The 15,207-nt window shown below is 47.6% G+C and overlaps 1 protein-coding gene across 9 annotated transcripts in view; it reads left to right on the top strand.

Annotated features, from left to right (window-relative positions):
- Positions 1-331: 331 nt before the first annotated feature.
- LOC117361055 (zinc finger protein 34-like) overlaps positions 332-15,207 on the top strand; it is a 156,173-nt gene continuing 141,297 nt past the window's right edge. For 6 of the 9 annotated variants that reach the window (XR_004539583.1, XR_004539582.1, XM_033945871.1 and 3 more), the window contains exon 1: positions 740-866. The gene's annotated coding sequence lies outside the window, so the exon portion shown is untranslated. Of the gene's footprint in view, positions 476-739; positions 867-1,025; positions 1,158-1,303; positions 1,778-15,207 lie in introns of those variants that run through there. The other 3 variants (XM_033945868.1, XM_033945867.1, XM_033945869.1) reach the window with 3 other exon arrangements.

The raw sequence follows: 15,207 nt of genomic DNA, 5'->3' as shown, positions 1-15,207 counted from the left end.
TGTTACTAAAAATCATATTTTTCATATAGATTGGGGGGGGGGGTCAAAAAATGATGGGCCCCGGGTGTCACATATGCTAGGTACGCCACTGGTTTTATCACAGGTAGAACATGCCTCATATACAGAAAATGCTTCAGGAAATTATATTCTAAGTGATTAAAAAGGAACACCTTTTTTTTTCCAAACCGCAACAGTAAAATATAGCTACAGGGTATGGGAAGGTCTTGTATTTATAGTTTTAAAAGGCAGTACGTGTGGGAACGCACAGTGCATATGCAAGTCTAAACGAGCGTAATGAAGACGTGTAGAAGAAGCTTCACAAGCTCGCGATGCTCCTTACAGGACACGCGCAGGGCTGACCTCCAACCGCGGATCAGACAAGACAGGAATTATCTAACCAAGGACGGACACTGCAGCCTTCTTCCAGGCAACTCCTAGACAATCCCAACAGGGGAACGTCAACAAGTCAAAGCCGGTAAAAAGCGACGCAGAAGAAGCAAACATTCAACAACCCACATGCGACCTCCTCCCCCCACCTCTCCCCCGTTTGGTATCTGTTTGTCGTTCAAACCCAAGCCTCAGTCTTTATCTCTCCCATATTCTGACCCCCCCTACTTTCGTGTCCTACCTTGAATAGTATCGTTCAGGGTACCCATAACCGACCCCACAGACTTCCTTCTCCGGAATCCCGCCACCCCTGACGCAACGTCCTTCTCTCGGTCGCATCCCACCCCCTTAGATACGACTTCCTGTTTCCGGCTAGGCGGTACGCGGCAGAGGGAAAGACGTTGCGTCAGAGGTGGCGGGACGCCGGAGAAGAAAACCTGGGGCGCCGGTTACGGGCGAGCTCAAATACGAGCTAGAAGGTGGGACCTGGGAGTTTGAGAAATGAGGGACGGGTGTTGGGCCATGAACAGGGAGATGGGGAGAAGGCATGTTGGATAGGAGAGAGAGGGAGAGGTGGTAGACCGCGGGGGAGGGGAGGGGAGGGGAGTGTTTCCCGGTCACCAAATCCGTGAGAAGAGAGGAGTGCTTGGGGTGTGAGTGTGTGAGGACAGTCAAATGCATGCGACTTTGTGTCTCTGTAACGGCTGAACACATTGGGGCCTGTGTCTGAAGGAATGGATCAGTGCAAATTAGATACAGAAGCAGTTGAGGTAGATAATTAGTTGTAGAAGTGTGAAAACTTATTTACAATTAAGGAAAAGTCAACATGCTGAATTAATTGTGTGTTTAATAAAATATTAAACATTTTTCAAAAGGCGGCCCCTTTCCAGTGTGAGGCCTAAATGTAATGATCCTGCTTTTTTCTCTAACATCCCCCCCCCCCGTAAGACCCTAGACTAAAATACTTTAAAATGTCAATATTTTGAATGGATTCCAACTGAAGCATTTTTTCTAGTAATGTTGTGGAATTTGGAAAATATGAACAGTTCAAATTAATTCAGCCTTTTCCATTGCTTTGATTAGTCAAGTCTGCAAATTTAGTCTATGCAAGTGAAAAGCTCAGATGTGTGTAATTATAAGGAAAAAAAAAATCTCTGGATTCCAAACATAATAGTGTGTGTGGGATGTTATAGGTTTATCTTTTAATAGTCCATTATCCACTAATATTCAGCCCTTATATGGATAGTGCCTGAATGAGTGAGTCTGGGACCCACATTATCTATATAGCAGCAATATCCAGTTGTCATATGGGTAGATTAGAGTGACTATAGAGTGACTTTACTATAGGACTGCCTATAATGCTGTTTAGTAATGCTAAAGTAAAACACAGGTTAGTATATAAAAACATTTATTCCTTAGCGCCAGCAGGCAGCAGATGAATCCAGAGGACCAGTGGGATAGCACATACCTACCAGCAGGTGGAGATAGAGCCCTGATTTTCAGGAGTATATCTGGAAGGAACTCCCTCTTGCCAATCAGTATGCTCTATCTCCAGCAGGTTGGATGGTGTCTATCGTTTTGGTTCCTGGTTGCTGCTCCTGAGGACAGAAGGCTGTTGCTCCTGTTCCTGCGGCTTCAGTTGAGCCTTGGGTTGTTGGCCAAGCTGGGCTAACTTTAGGGGCAACACCTGGGTCCACCCGAGTCCCTTCCCCACCCTCCCTACTATTGCAGAGAAGCTGGGGGGGGGGGGGGGTCAGAGGTTTCTTTCCCATATTAAAAACCCCATCCCTGGGTGCTGGCATCTACAAGCTGCTGCAGCACAAGCTTTTCCCTGTTGCCTTCTGGTAGGATTGGGAGCACGTGAGTACTTTTGTATATTTCTTTTTTGGTTGTTGGGTTGCTGACCGAAGAGGGCGCTTATGGCAGCGAAGGTGGTCAAGCGGTGTTCCCACTGTGGGAAGTGGAGGACACCGGTGGGTGTTTGTTTGGCCGGTTGTAAGGGGGACGCGGGGTTGATTGTGGCGGTGCCAGAGGACACGTCTTTTTCCTGCGCGTCCGACGTGGCTGCGGCCTTGAAAACTTCGTTGCAGGAGCGGGCCTCTTCGGAGATAGTGGTTAACCCAAGTGAGTCCGATGGTGGGGGGGGGGAGAGGGAAGGTGCAGAGCGAACCAGGGTTCGACGGTTGACAAGCTGGTTCTCTGCCTTTCTCCCCGGAGTTTGTCTATCTTATGCACAAAGCTTTTTTGTTGCAGAAGGCAATCTCCAGTACATAGAGAGATGGGGCAGAGGAAGCCTCAGTTCCAGCATTGCTGGTCCGGAATCAGGCTGATGCAGGGGAAGACAGGGCCAAGTGGCACAAGATCATGTTAGACCCAGAGGAAGAGCAGGATTCTCGTCCTAACTTAGCTCTCACTCTGTTTGGGGCCTCTGGAGAGTCCAGCGAGCCTGAGGCAGAGTTAGATGAATTGGTTATGGCTGAGGCTGATGACACGGTAGTTCTGTGGTTATTCCATAAAGAGGAGCTGTCGGCATTTATTTCTAAAATCTTGGAGTGCCTTAACATTTCACAGCCAGACCCAGGGGTGGCTACAACTCCCAACCCCTTAATGGCAGGCACTAGGAGACCTCCTAGATCATTTCCAGTGCATGAAGCCATGCAGGAATTGATTACTGTGGAATGGGTCACATCAGAGTATGGGCTTCAGGTAGCCAAGGCTTTGAGACAGTTGTACCCGGTAGCTCAGGAGGATTTGGTGAACTTTGGGCTACCCAGGGTGGATGTGCTAGTAGCAGCCATAACTAGGAAAACCACTCTACCTGTTGAAGGTGGAGTAGCACTTAAAGATCCTCAGGATAAGAGAATTGAAGCTTCCTTAAAAACATCTTTTGAGGTGGCAGCCCTGATTCTGCAGACAGCCATATGATGCAGCACAGGCTTGTCTTCAGTGGGTACAGCAGATCACGGATGGTCTGTTGGCATCGGGGGACTCTTTGCCCCGAGAGTTCCTGGAGGTAGAGCCAGGGCTGGCATATCTGGCAGATGCCTTGTATGATATGGTCAGGGCCTCAGCTAAACAAATGGCTCTATCAGTTGTCTCCGGGTGGCATTTGTGGCTACGAGATTGGGCAGTGGACACCGCCTCTAAATCTCGTTTAGTGAGGATTCCTTTTAAAGGTTAGTTGTTCGGGGCAGACCTGGATAAACTAGTGAAGGATTTTGGTGATGCCAAATCCCAGTGGTTGCCGGAAGACATTCCTCGGGGTGTAAATAGATCGTCCTCTGCTAGGCTTCATTTTAGGGATGCCAGGAGATATAGGCCAGGGAAGGCGTATGAAGCCTAATTTAGTGCGTCTTATAAATCTAAGTCTCAGTATTCTCAAAAGCAGTCCTTTCGTCCTGGCAAACCCACTTCTTCCCAGCCTGCCCGTCTTCAGTCCTCTCATCTGGGCCAATGATGGGATGTTGGCTCCTTCCATCGGTTGTATAGGGGGGCGGCTGTCCTCCTTCCTGGTGGAATGGGCCAACATAATGTCAGATCAATGGGTCCTAGACATTATTCGCGTAGGTTACAAGTTGGAATTCTTCTGTCCCTTTGTAGATTCTTTCTTGGAATCCCGGTATTCAGGGGACAAAATGGAGGCAGTGAGAAATTCTCTCCAGGGGTTGTTGGAACTGGGGGCAGTGGTCCCGGTGCCTCTGGAGCAAAGGGGACTGTGCCGCTATTCCATTTATTTTGCGGTGCCCAAGAAAGGTGGGTCTGTCAGACCCGTCCTAGACCTCAAGAGAGTAAATCGGTTTTTCAATGTCAGACATTTCAGAATGGAAACAGTGAGGCCAGTCATTTCAGCCATTCAGCCAGGGGAGTTTCTCACGGCATTAGACCTCAAGGAGGCGTACCTCCATATTCCCATTTGGCCTCCTCATCACCGACTTCTTCGCTTTGCGATTCTAGGGCAGCATTTTCAATTTCAGGTGATGCCCTTCGGTTTGGCCACAACACCCCACACGTTTTTGAAAGTGATGGTGATAGTTGTGGCGTTTCTTCGCAGGGTGGGCATTCAGGTTCACCCATATTTAGACGACTGGTTGATTCGGGCTTCAACCTATCAGGAAAGCTTGAAGGTCACAGAGAGAGTGATTTCGATTTTGCAGTCCCTAGGTTGGGTGATAAATTTTCCAAAGAGTTCCTTGGGTTCCGTCCCAGTTGTTGGAACATCTAGGTGTCCTCTTCGACACGGTCCAGAGTAGAGTCTCTTTGCCTCGAGTCAGGGGCGAGAAATTGCAGGTCCAGATCCATCTTCTGTTACAGGATTCCCGACCCTGAGTTCGGGTTTATGTTCAGGTCTTAGGTTCCATGGTGGCGACGCTAAAAGTGGTTCCTTGGGCTCGATTCCATTTGAGGCCATTAGAGCAGTTCATCCTGTCCAAATGATCTCCAGTGTCTCAGGATTACGAGCGCAGGTTAGGATGGAGCCATTCAGCCTCCAGCACTTTGCATTGGTGGCTACAGGAGGAACACCTGTTCAAAGGCATGCCGTTGGCATCCCCAGACTGGATAGTGGTTACAATGGACGCCAGACTGACTGGATGGGGGGGCTTGGTGTCTCCAGTACTCAGCACAAGGCAGTTGGAGCCAAGAGGAGGCTCACTGGTCTATCAATCTTCTGGAGCTGAGGGCGATCAGGCTGGTTCTGCTGGAGTTTCCGCCAGTCCTTCAGGGAAAACCCACCAGAGTCTTGTCAGACAGTGTCACGGCAGTTGCCTATATCAACAGACAGGGGGGCACAAGACACAAGCATTCTTCTGCTTTGGGCAGAGACGTTTCTTCCATTGTTGTCAGTTGCGCATATTGCAGGAAGGACAACATGCAGGCAGACTTACTCAGCAGAAATCGGTTGGATCCCGGGGAATGGGAGCTGTCTCGACAGGCGTTCCAGCTCATTGTTTCCAGGTGGGGGCTCCCAGAGATGGATCTTATGGCCTCGGGCTGCAACGCCAAAATCCCCCGGTTCTTCAGCAGGCGCAGAGAACAGAGGTTGGAAGGGATAGATGCGTTGGTTTTTCCGTGGCCTCCGCACAGTCTGCTTTATGCATTTCCTCCTTGGTCGATGATAGGCCGGGTTTTAGATCGGATTGCGCACTTCCCGGGATCAGTGGTGTTCGTTGCCCTGGATTGGCCATGTCGTCCATGGTATGAGGATCTGATGAAGCTGTCCGCAGGGCCCTCCACTTCAGTTCCCGGTGACACCAGACTTACACAAGGACCAGTGCAGATAGAAGATCCCTCCCGCTTTGGTCTTACGGCCTGGCTATTGAAAGGTCGCAAATGAAGCGGAAGGGGCATTCCGAGCAAGTTATTTCTACTCTGCTGCAAGCAAAGAAAAAGTCTACTTCTACGGCTTATGCTAGGGTCTGGAGAGTGTTTGACTCTTGGTGTTGTAGTGTGGGGACTTTGCCTTTTCAGGCTTCCTTGTTTCATATTCTTTCTTTTTTGCAAGAAGGGGTTTCCAAAGGATTAGCGTGCAATTTCCTTTGAGTGCAAGTGGTGGCTATCACCTGTTATAGAGGTAAAGTGTCTAATACTTCTTTAGGGTCTCAGCCAGATGTTGTGAGGTTCCTTAAGGGGGTTAACAGGATTAGGCCGCTGCTGCGGAAACTTTGTCCAGATTGGAGTTTGAAGGTGGTTCTTAGGGGATTGATAGGGGCTCCTTTCGAACCTTTGAGTACGGCGATGATCAAGGATGTTACCTTGAAGGTGATTTTTCTGGTGGCTATGGCCTCGGCAAGGCGAGTGTCCGAGTTGCAAGCTTGCCGGGATCCGTTCTTACATTTTTCGGAATCAGGGGTTTCGATTTGGACAGTTCCTTCTTTTCTGCCTAAGTTGGTTTCACATTTTCACGTCAATCAGGCTCTCTTCCTTCCAGCTTTTAGGGAAGAAGAGTGGGGATCGCGATTTCAGTTTTTACATTTGTTGGATGTGTGTAGAATTCTCTTGCACTATCTTCAGGTTACTAATGACTAAGTCAGATCATCTCTTTGTTCTATTCTCAGGACCTAGGAAAGGCCTGGTGGCCTCAAAAGCTTCAGTGGCTTGGCAGGTTCGAGAGGCAATTGCTTCTTCTTATTTGGTGGCAGGCAAATGGCTGCTGGAAGCCCTCCATGCTCACTCGACCAGGGCAATGGCTATGTACTGGGCGGAGTCCAGAGGTTTTTCTCTGAAGGAGATTTGCAGGGCGGCCACTTGGTCCTCCTCTAGCTCTTTCTCTAGACCAGGGGTGTCGAACTCAATCAGAGAAGGGGCCAAAATCTAAAATCCAGCCTAAATCGCGGGCCGAATGGTTTACTGAACAGTCATAAACTGACAATGTTAACCAGAAATGTGAATTTAAAATGAGTGGAACAATCTTTTCCTTAACAGTGCTGTTAACCAACTCACATGCTATCAAGCAAAACAGTAATATTGGAATGTACCTAAAATGCTCATTGTTTTGTTTTCTGGCTAGATGTCTGACACCGTTTTCCCCGTATCAATGAGTCAATGTTCGGTTTTATTTCTTGGGCTGTAGCAACCCGCAAAACAGCATGGAGGTTGTCATCGGTAATGCGTGATCTGTGCTTGTTTTTGTTCAGATTCATTATTGAAAACATCTGTTCACAAAGATAGGTGCTCCCGAACATGGATAGAATACGAGCAGCATGAAGTCGGAGCTCTGGCATTGAGTCGGGGGGCAGTAGAGGGTAGAAGTCCTCAATTTCAACATCCTGAAACCTTGATTTCAGGCCACTGTCAGACTGAAGCTCGATTATCTCCATCTGAAGGTGATGGGGCACATTGTTGACATCAACTGTAAAAGGATTGGCAAAGATGTCAAAGCCTGAGTGCTGTGTTCTAAAGTCAGAGAAGCGCCGCTCAAATTCACTTAGTAAACGGCTAACTTTGGTAGCCAGCCGACTGCAAGGAAAAGTACCAGAAATAGTGGTTGAGATACTCAAACAAACGGGAAAGTGGGCAAGATTGTCCTGTTCCAGTTGGGACTTCCATAGTTGAAGTTTACGCTGGAATGCTGTGATCATGTCAGACATCTTCGTGATGACTTGTTTGCGTCTCTGCAGCTTCAGATTCAGTTGGGCGAGATGCTCGCATATGTCACACATCATAACAAAATCACATAGCCAGGCGGGATCCGACAGTTCAGGCAAGGGCTTTCCTTTACTTTCCATAAAAAGAGCAATTTGTTCTCTGAGCTCAAAAAATCTTTTGAAGACTGCGCTCTTGCTCAGCCATCTTACTTCTGTGTGGTATGGCACGTCTCCATGCTCTGCACCCACCTCCTGTAAAAACTGCTGGAACTGGCGATGATTCAGGCCACGTGCCCTTATAAAGTTAATAGTTTTAATGACTGTGGTCATTATGTCATTCATGTCCAGAACTTTTCCACACATAGCCTCTTGGTGGATAATGCAATGATAAGTAATCAAGGGTGTGTGGCAGTGACTTTTTTGCATTCTTTCCTTCATTAGTCCAACCAAGCCTTTCTTTTCTCCGCACATTGAAGGTGCGCCATCGGTAGTTAGCCCCACCAACTTTTCCCAGGGTAATTTAAAATTATTTATAGATTTCTCCACAGCCTCAAATATATCTCTACCAGTCGTCGTCCCATGCATGGCAGCTACATCCAAAAGTTTCTCAGTGACAGAGAGGTCGGTCTTCGTAGCACATATAAAGATGGACAGCTGCGCTGTATCAGTGTTGTCTGTGCTTTCATCGATAGCAAGTGAAAAAGCGAGATAACTGCATGCCTGTTCGGCCAGCTGTGATGATAGATTTCCTGAGAGTTCTTGAACTCTGTCTGCAATGGTGTTTCTTGACAAACTGACAGTTTGAAAACTCTGTATCTGGTCTGGGCATACTTTCTCACACACTTTTAGCATGCATTGCTTCAAAAAGGCACCCTCTGAAAAACACCTTGAAGTACGGGCAATTTCTTCAGCCACTATAAAGCTTGCTTTCACTGCAGCATCATTTTTCGCTGTAGCCTTTGTAAACATTTGCTGCTGTGATTGTAGTTTGCCTTTTAGTTCTTTAACAATTTTATGCTTTTCTTCCAAAGTATATTTGCCATACTTAACATTATGTTTGGTGTCAAAATGACGACGTATATTGTACTCTTTCATCACCGACACTGTCTCATAACACAATATACACACTGGTTTGCCCTCACTAAGCACAAACATGTATTCATTTTCCCATTTGTCATTAAATTGTCTGCCTTCACCGTCAACTTTTCTTTCCCTGGACATTTTGGGATCAATATTGGCAGTAAAAGATGTAGTTTATTGGAAATCTGCGTTAGAATGAAAAAGTCAGTCAATAAATGCCTGGCTGGGTACAGATAGCAGATTCTGTTGCGATTTTTATGCCTACACTTTATGCCAGGAACTGGCAGCTTCTGCTGTGTATTTTTTTTACATAGTTCCCCCCCCCCCCCCGACGTCTGATTCACCCCAAGCAGGACCGCTCGCACGCACCTGCACCCCCACCCCGAAGGACCGCCGACTCCCCGACTCCCAACACGATCGGGGCAAGAGGGAGCTCAAGCCCTCTTGCCCCCCCCGACTCCCCGACACGATCGGGGCAAAAAGGAGCCCAAGCCCTCTTGCCCCGCCGATTCCCCAACTCCCCGACAATATCGGGCCAGGAGGGAGCCCAAGTCCTCCTGGCCCTGGCGACCCCCCCCCCCCTAGTTGTTCGGGCCAGGAGGGAGCCCAAACCCTCCTGACCACGGCGACCCCCTACTCCCACCCCGCACTACATTACGGGCAGGAGGGATCCCTCCCCCCATCGACCGCCCCCCCCAAGAACCTCCGACCCCCCTGGCCGACCCCCACGACACCCCCACCCCCCTTCCCCGTACCTTTCTGTAGTTGGCCGGACAGACCGGAGCCAAACCCGCCTGTCCGGCAGGCAGCCAACGACGGAATGAGGCCGGATTGGCCCATCCGTCTCAAAGCTCCGTCTACTGGTGGGACCTAAGGCTCCCGGGTCTATTCTGATTGGCCCAGGCGCCTTAGGCCCCACCAGTAAGCGGAGCTTTGAGACGGATGGGCCAATCCGGCCTCATTCCGTCGTTGGCTGCCTGCTGGACAGGCGGGTTTGGCTCCCATCTGTCCGGCCAACTACAGAAAGGTACGGGGAAGGGGGGTGGGGGTGTCGTGGGGGTCGGCCAGGGGTGTCGCGGGTCGGCTGGGGGGGCGGTCGGAGGTTCTTGGGGGGGGCGGTCGATGGGGGGAGATAGATAGCAAGTACGGCCGGCGAGATCACAAGCCTCCTATGTCACCGCGTGTCATTGTGATGGAACGCAGCGGCGTGCAGTGATGACAGCACGGTGCGGGCCACATTGCAAGGCCTGGCGGGCCGGATTTGGCCCGCGGGCCTTGTGTTTGACACATGTGCTCTAGACATTACTGCTTGGATATGGCTGAATGCTCAAAGGCATCTTTTGGAGCTTCTGTTATTGCAGAGGCCGCACCTTAGTCCCACCCAGTATGAATTGGCTTTGCTACTTCCCACAGGTCTCTGGATTCATCTGCTGCTGGGGCTAAGGAATGTAAAATTTTGTCCTACCTGTTAATTTTCTTTCCTTTAGACGCAGCAGATGAATCCACAGCCCCACCCAGGCTAGATTCTGCGGTCAATCCCCTGGTGGGGAGGGGTGAGGACTGGGGTTAGTGATCATTTGGTGTTTGTTGGTCTGATTTTCATATGGGAAAATTTTCTTGAGCTGCAGCTGCATTGTCCCAGATACTTGGGCAAGAGCACTACTGATTGGCAAGAGGGAGTTCCATCCAGATATACTCCTGAAAATCAGGGCTCTATCTTCACCTGCTGGTAGGTATGTGCTATCCCACTGGTCTCTGGAGGTTTGAAAGAGAGGGGGGAATAACCCCCTCACCCCATTGGTGCTTTTTTCCTTCACCCATCTGTAGTTGTCTTCTCCTGCCATCACATCATCTGGTGACTTCAAGGTTTGAAGGGGGTGGGCCTGGCCCCCCTTGCCCCCCCACAGGTGCTTCTTTCCTTTTCCCCTTTATATTGGAACATAAAATTGTCCAGGGGGAAGGCTCCCGGGATAAAAGGTTGACTTTAAGAGGGTGTCTTAATATTAAGAGATGAAAACAGCCTGCACTGAAAGGGCCATGATGAACTGTCCCGTGCTGAAAGGACCACGCTGCGCTGAAACAATCATGCTGAATTGTCCCATTCACACCCTGGCTCTATCCCAATAGTGCTAGGGTGGTCCAGGGGCAGGAAATATTAATGCCAGCATCTCTATTAACTTGGGAAAGGTTTTTTTTTGTGCTGCTGAACATCATTGTTATCTGGCAGTAATTAGCAACATACCTAGATATTTTGTACTGATATCCTATTAACAGCCACTGCTGAATATTTCAGTGTATGTTCATACTACAGTAAGGTTAAATACTGAACAGCTTATTTATCCATATAGCAGCTGAATATCATTGTTATATACAGTCATGTGAAAAAATTAGGACACCCCATGAAATATTCAGTTGTTTCTTAAGAAATGTTCACATATTGATGTCAAATCTTTTTTTTTTATTTACCGTATATACTCAAATATAAGTTGAGACCCTTATTTTTCCCCCCAAAAGGAGAAAAAATGGTTGACTCGAATATAAGTTGGGCGGCTTAATATTCAAGTGCCCTGCCAGGATCTACACCCAGTGCCCCCTCCCCTGCCAGGCTCTATACCCAGCCCCCTTCTCTCCCTCCCTTTGTCAGGCTCTCCACCCTGTCGTCCCTCCCTGCCCTGTCCATCATATTTTCTCTGCCACTGGAATCCCTGGTTGTCCAGAGGTGTGGTGGGCAGGAGTGAGAATTCACAGGAGCCATTCAGGAAGCCATTCAGCACCGAGGAGAAGTTCCAAAGCACGCTCCTGCATGGTACCGCTCAGCGGCTGAAGCCAGAACACGTGACAGCGACCAACCAGGTTAGCAAGGGGCAGGAGCATGGAAAGCTTGCTCCTGCCCGCTATACCTCTGGATCTCCAGGGATTCCAGTGACAGAGGAGGTACGATGGACAGGGCAGGGTGGGGGAACGGTGCAGAGCCTGGTGTCCCAGCACAGGCCTGCAATAAGTCTGGGAAGGAATTGGGTGGGTGCTGGGCGCTGACCTGATTTATAAAGCAGGACGCCCATTTTTGGGCCAATTTTTGGGCCCAAAAATCCCAGTTTATATTTGAGTATATACGACATCTCTGGAAAAGAAAGTGATGTAATTGCAGATAAACAACAAAAATTTTCCTTGATTTACTCATGAAACAAAAGATATCCACAAAAATGTATATTCTGAGGAATAAATTAGGACACCCCCACATAGCTTCCCACTTAAAGTGGCTCAAATAACACACGGGTGTATCACATCAGGTGCACATGATTAAAACATTGTTACTCATATGAAGGAAGTTTGCCCTACTTAAACCTCAGACATTTAGTTTAGTGTGCTCATGACTGCTGCGGTGAAAGTGAACACCATGGTGAGATCAAAAGAGCTGTCTGAGGCCTTCAAAAAAAGATTGTAGCAGCTTATAAATCTGGTAAGGGATTTAAAAAGATCTCGAAAGAATTTAACATTAGCCATTTCACATCTGGAAAATAGTGTACAAGTGGAGGACTTTCCAAACAACTGCCAACATGCGCAGGTCTGGCAGTCCAAGTAAGTTGACCTCCAGAGCAGATCGCAAGATACTGAAGGAAGTCTCCAAAAACCCTAAAATGTCATCACAGGACCTACAGTAGGCTCTTGCTACTGTTGATGTGAAAGTGCATGCCTCTACAATCAGAAAGAGACTGCATAAATTTAACTTGCATGAGAGGTGTGCAAGAAGGAAACCTTTGCTCTTTAAGAGAAACATCAAGACCAGACTGAAGTTTGCCAGAGAGAACGTAGACAAATACCAGGACTTCTGGAATAGTGTTCTATGGACAGATGAGTCTAAAATTGAATTATTTGGACACCAGAAAAGAGGACATGTTTGGAGTATACCAAATACAGCATTCCAGGAAAAGAACCTCATACCAACTGTGAAGCATGGAGGCGGAAGTGTCATGGTTTGGGGATTCTTTGCTACAGCAGGACCTAACCAGCTCACCATTTTAGAATCCACCATGAATTCTACCATGTATCAGAGGGTGCTTGAGGAACATGTGAAACCATCTGTAAGAAAATTAAAGCTATAGCGGAACTGGACACTGCAACACAATGACCCAAAATATACCAGTAAATCCACAAAGGACTTGCTGAAAACTAAGAAATGGAGAGCCTTGGAGTGGTCGAGTCAAAGCTCTGATCTTAATCGCATTGAGATGCTGTGGGGTGATTTGAAACGGGCTGTACATGCAAGAAACCCCTCAAACATCTCACACCTGAAAGAATTCTGCATTGAAGAGTCAGCCAAACTTTCCTCAGACCGATGTCAGAGACTGGTAGATGGCTACAAGAAGCGTCTCACTGCAGTTATTCCAGCCAAAGGGGGTAGCACTAACTATTAGTAGATGACGGCAGATAAAGACCCGAATGATCCATCCAGTCTGCCCAACCTGATTTAATTTAAATTTTTTTTTTTTTCTTCTTAGCTATTTCTGGGCGAGAATCCAAAGCTTTACCCGGTACTATGCTTGGGTTCCAACTGCCGAAATCTCTGTTAAGACTTACTCCAGCCCATCTACACCCTCCCAGCCATTGAAGCCCTCCCCTGCCCATCCTCCTCCAAACGGCCATACATAGACGCAGACCGTACAAGTCTGCCCAGTAACTGGCCTAGTTCAATCTTTAATATTATTTTCTGATTCTAAATCTTCTGTGTTCATCCCACGCTTCTTTGAACTCAGTCACAGTTTTACTCTCCACCACCTCTCTCGGGAACGCATTCCAGGCATCCACCACCCTCTCCGTAAAGTAGAATTTCCTAACATTGCCCCTGAATCTACCACCCCTCAACCTCAAATTATGTCCTCTGGTTTTACCATTTTCCTTTCTCTGGAAAAGATTTTGTTCTACGTTAATACCCTTTAAGTATTTGAACGTCTGAATCATATCTCCCCTGTCTCTCCTTTCCTCTAGGGTATACATATTCAGGGCTTCCAGTCTCTCCTCATACGTCTTCTGGGGTGTAAGGTGTCCTAATTTATTCCTCAGTTAGAATACATATTTTTGTGGACATCTTTTGTTTCATGAGTAAATCAAGGAACATTTTTGTTGTTTAAATGCAATTACATCACTTTCTTTACCAAAGATAAAAAAAGATTTGACATCGATGTGAACATTTCTTAAGAAAGAACTGAATATTTCATGGGGTGTCCTAATTTTTTCACATGACTGTAAATAGGAGCTGGTGGTTAGTAGCAAATATAAATGTCCAGCACAGTAGCTAGTTTTTAAAAATAAATTTGTTGATCACCTTCAGAGAAAATTGACCCAATATAGACTTACCCCCTTTTCTACGAAACCGCGCTAGCGGTTTTTAGCGCAGAGAGCTGCGCTGAATGGCCCGCGCTGCTCCCAACACTCTTTGAGTTCCTATGAGTGTTGGGAGCAGTGCGGTCCATTCAGAGCGGCTCTCTGCGCTAAAAACCCCTAGCGCGGTTTCGTAGAAGAGGGGGTTAATTTATGTTCTTTCATTTCTAGCTATATACCTTAATTATTTTGGTATTTGTTTCAGGTTAATATGTTTTTAGAATATAAGATTTGTTATTTCATGGCGATAAATTTTGCTATAGGATGGGGATGTTTATCCTTCAAATTTCAAGACAATTGGTTGTCTTTTAAGATTTAATGAAATATAACAATGGCTATGTTTTATACTCATTACTATTGTATATTCATTATTGCTGATTGGTATTTTGATAATTGCTTTCCTGATTAATCTTGTCTTTCATAAAATGTGCATGATGAGTTAAAAAAATTATATCTATGAGCTTGATTCTTGTAGACATGTAGAGGGTTATCCGTTATCCTAAAAAAAGGTATAGGTATAAGATCCTTTATCCCAGGACAAGCAGGCAGCATATTCTTGACTGATGGGTGACGGCACCGACGGAGCCCCGGTACGGACAATTTTAGAGTGATTGCACTCTAAGAACTTGGAAAGTTCTAGCAGGCCGCACCGCGCACGTGCGAGTGCCTTCCCGCCCGACAGAGGCACGCGGTCCCCAGTTTCTTAGTTTCCGCGGAGCTAAGAAGACGCACTTTCAACGGCTGTTGAAAACTTTTTTTCTCATTCGCCTTCCCGCTCGCGTAAACCTTTTCGGAATTTGTATTTCCCTTTTTTCTTTTCTTTTTTTAATAATTTAAAAAAAAAAAAAGAATTTTCATTTTTTTTCCTCTCTTTTTCGGGTTCGCCCCGGCGGGGCCTGCTGCCACCATCGAGGCCTCGGCCTTCGATTTGGCAGAAGCCGTTTTCACGTTCATGCCCCCCCAACCCGGTTTTAAGAAGTGCCAGCGGTGCGCAAGGCCCATTTCCCTCACTGACCCGCACAACTGGTGCTTACAGTGCCTGGGTCCTGACCGTCGGACGTCCACCTGCACCCGCTGTGCCACTCTAAAAAAGAGAACGTTAAAAAACCGCCAGATCCAACAGCAACTTTTATTTGGTACCGAGATGTCGGATTCGGCGGCACCGGTCCCGACTTCGACCCCGACACAGTCGGCACCTACCTCATCGACGCCGCGCAACACCGTGCCGGCGTCGCATCCCTCAGGTAAGCCGGCTAAGAAGCCTTCCCCGCTGGAGCGT

The sequence above is a fragment of the Geotrypetes seraphini genome, chromosome 5 (genome assembly GCF_902459505.1).
Source record: "Geotrypetes seraphini chromosome 5, aGeoSer1.1, whole genome shotgun sequence".
NCBI classification, from domain to species: domain Eukaryota; kingdom Metazoa; phylum Chordata; class Amphibia; order Gymnophiona; family Dermophiidae; genus Geotrypetes; species Geotrypetes seraphini.
Note: the sequence above shows the minus strand (reverse complement) of the source record. Positions and strands in the feature narration are given on the sequence as shown.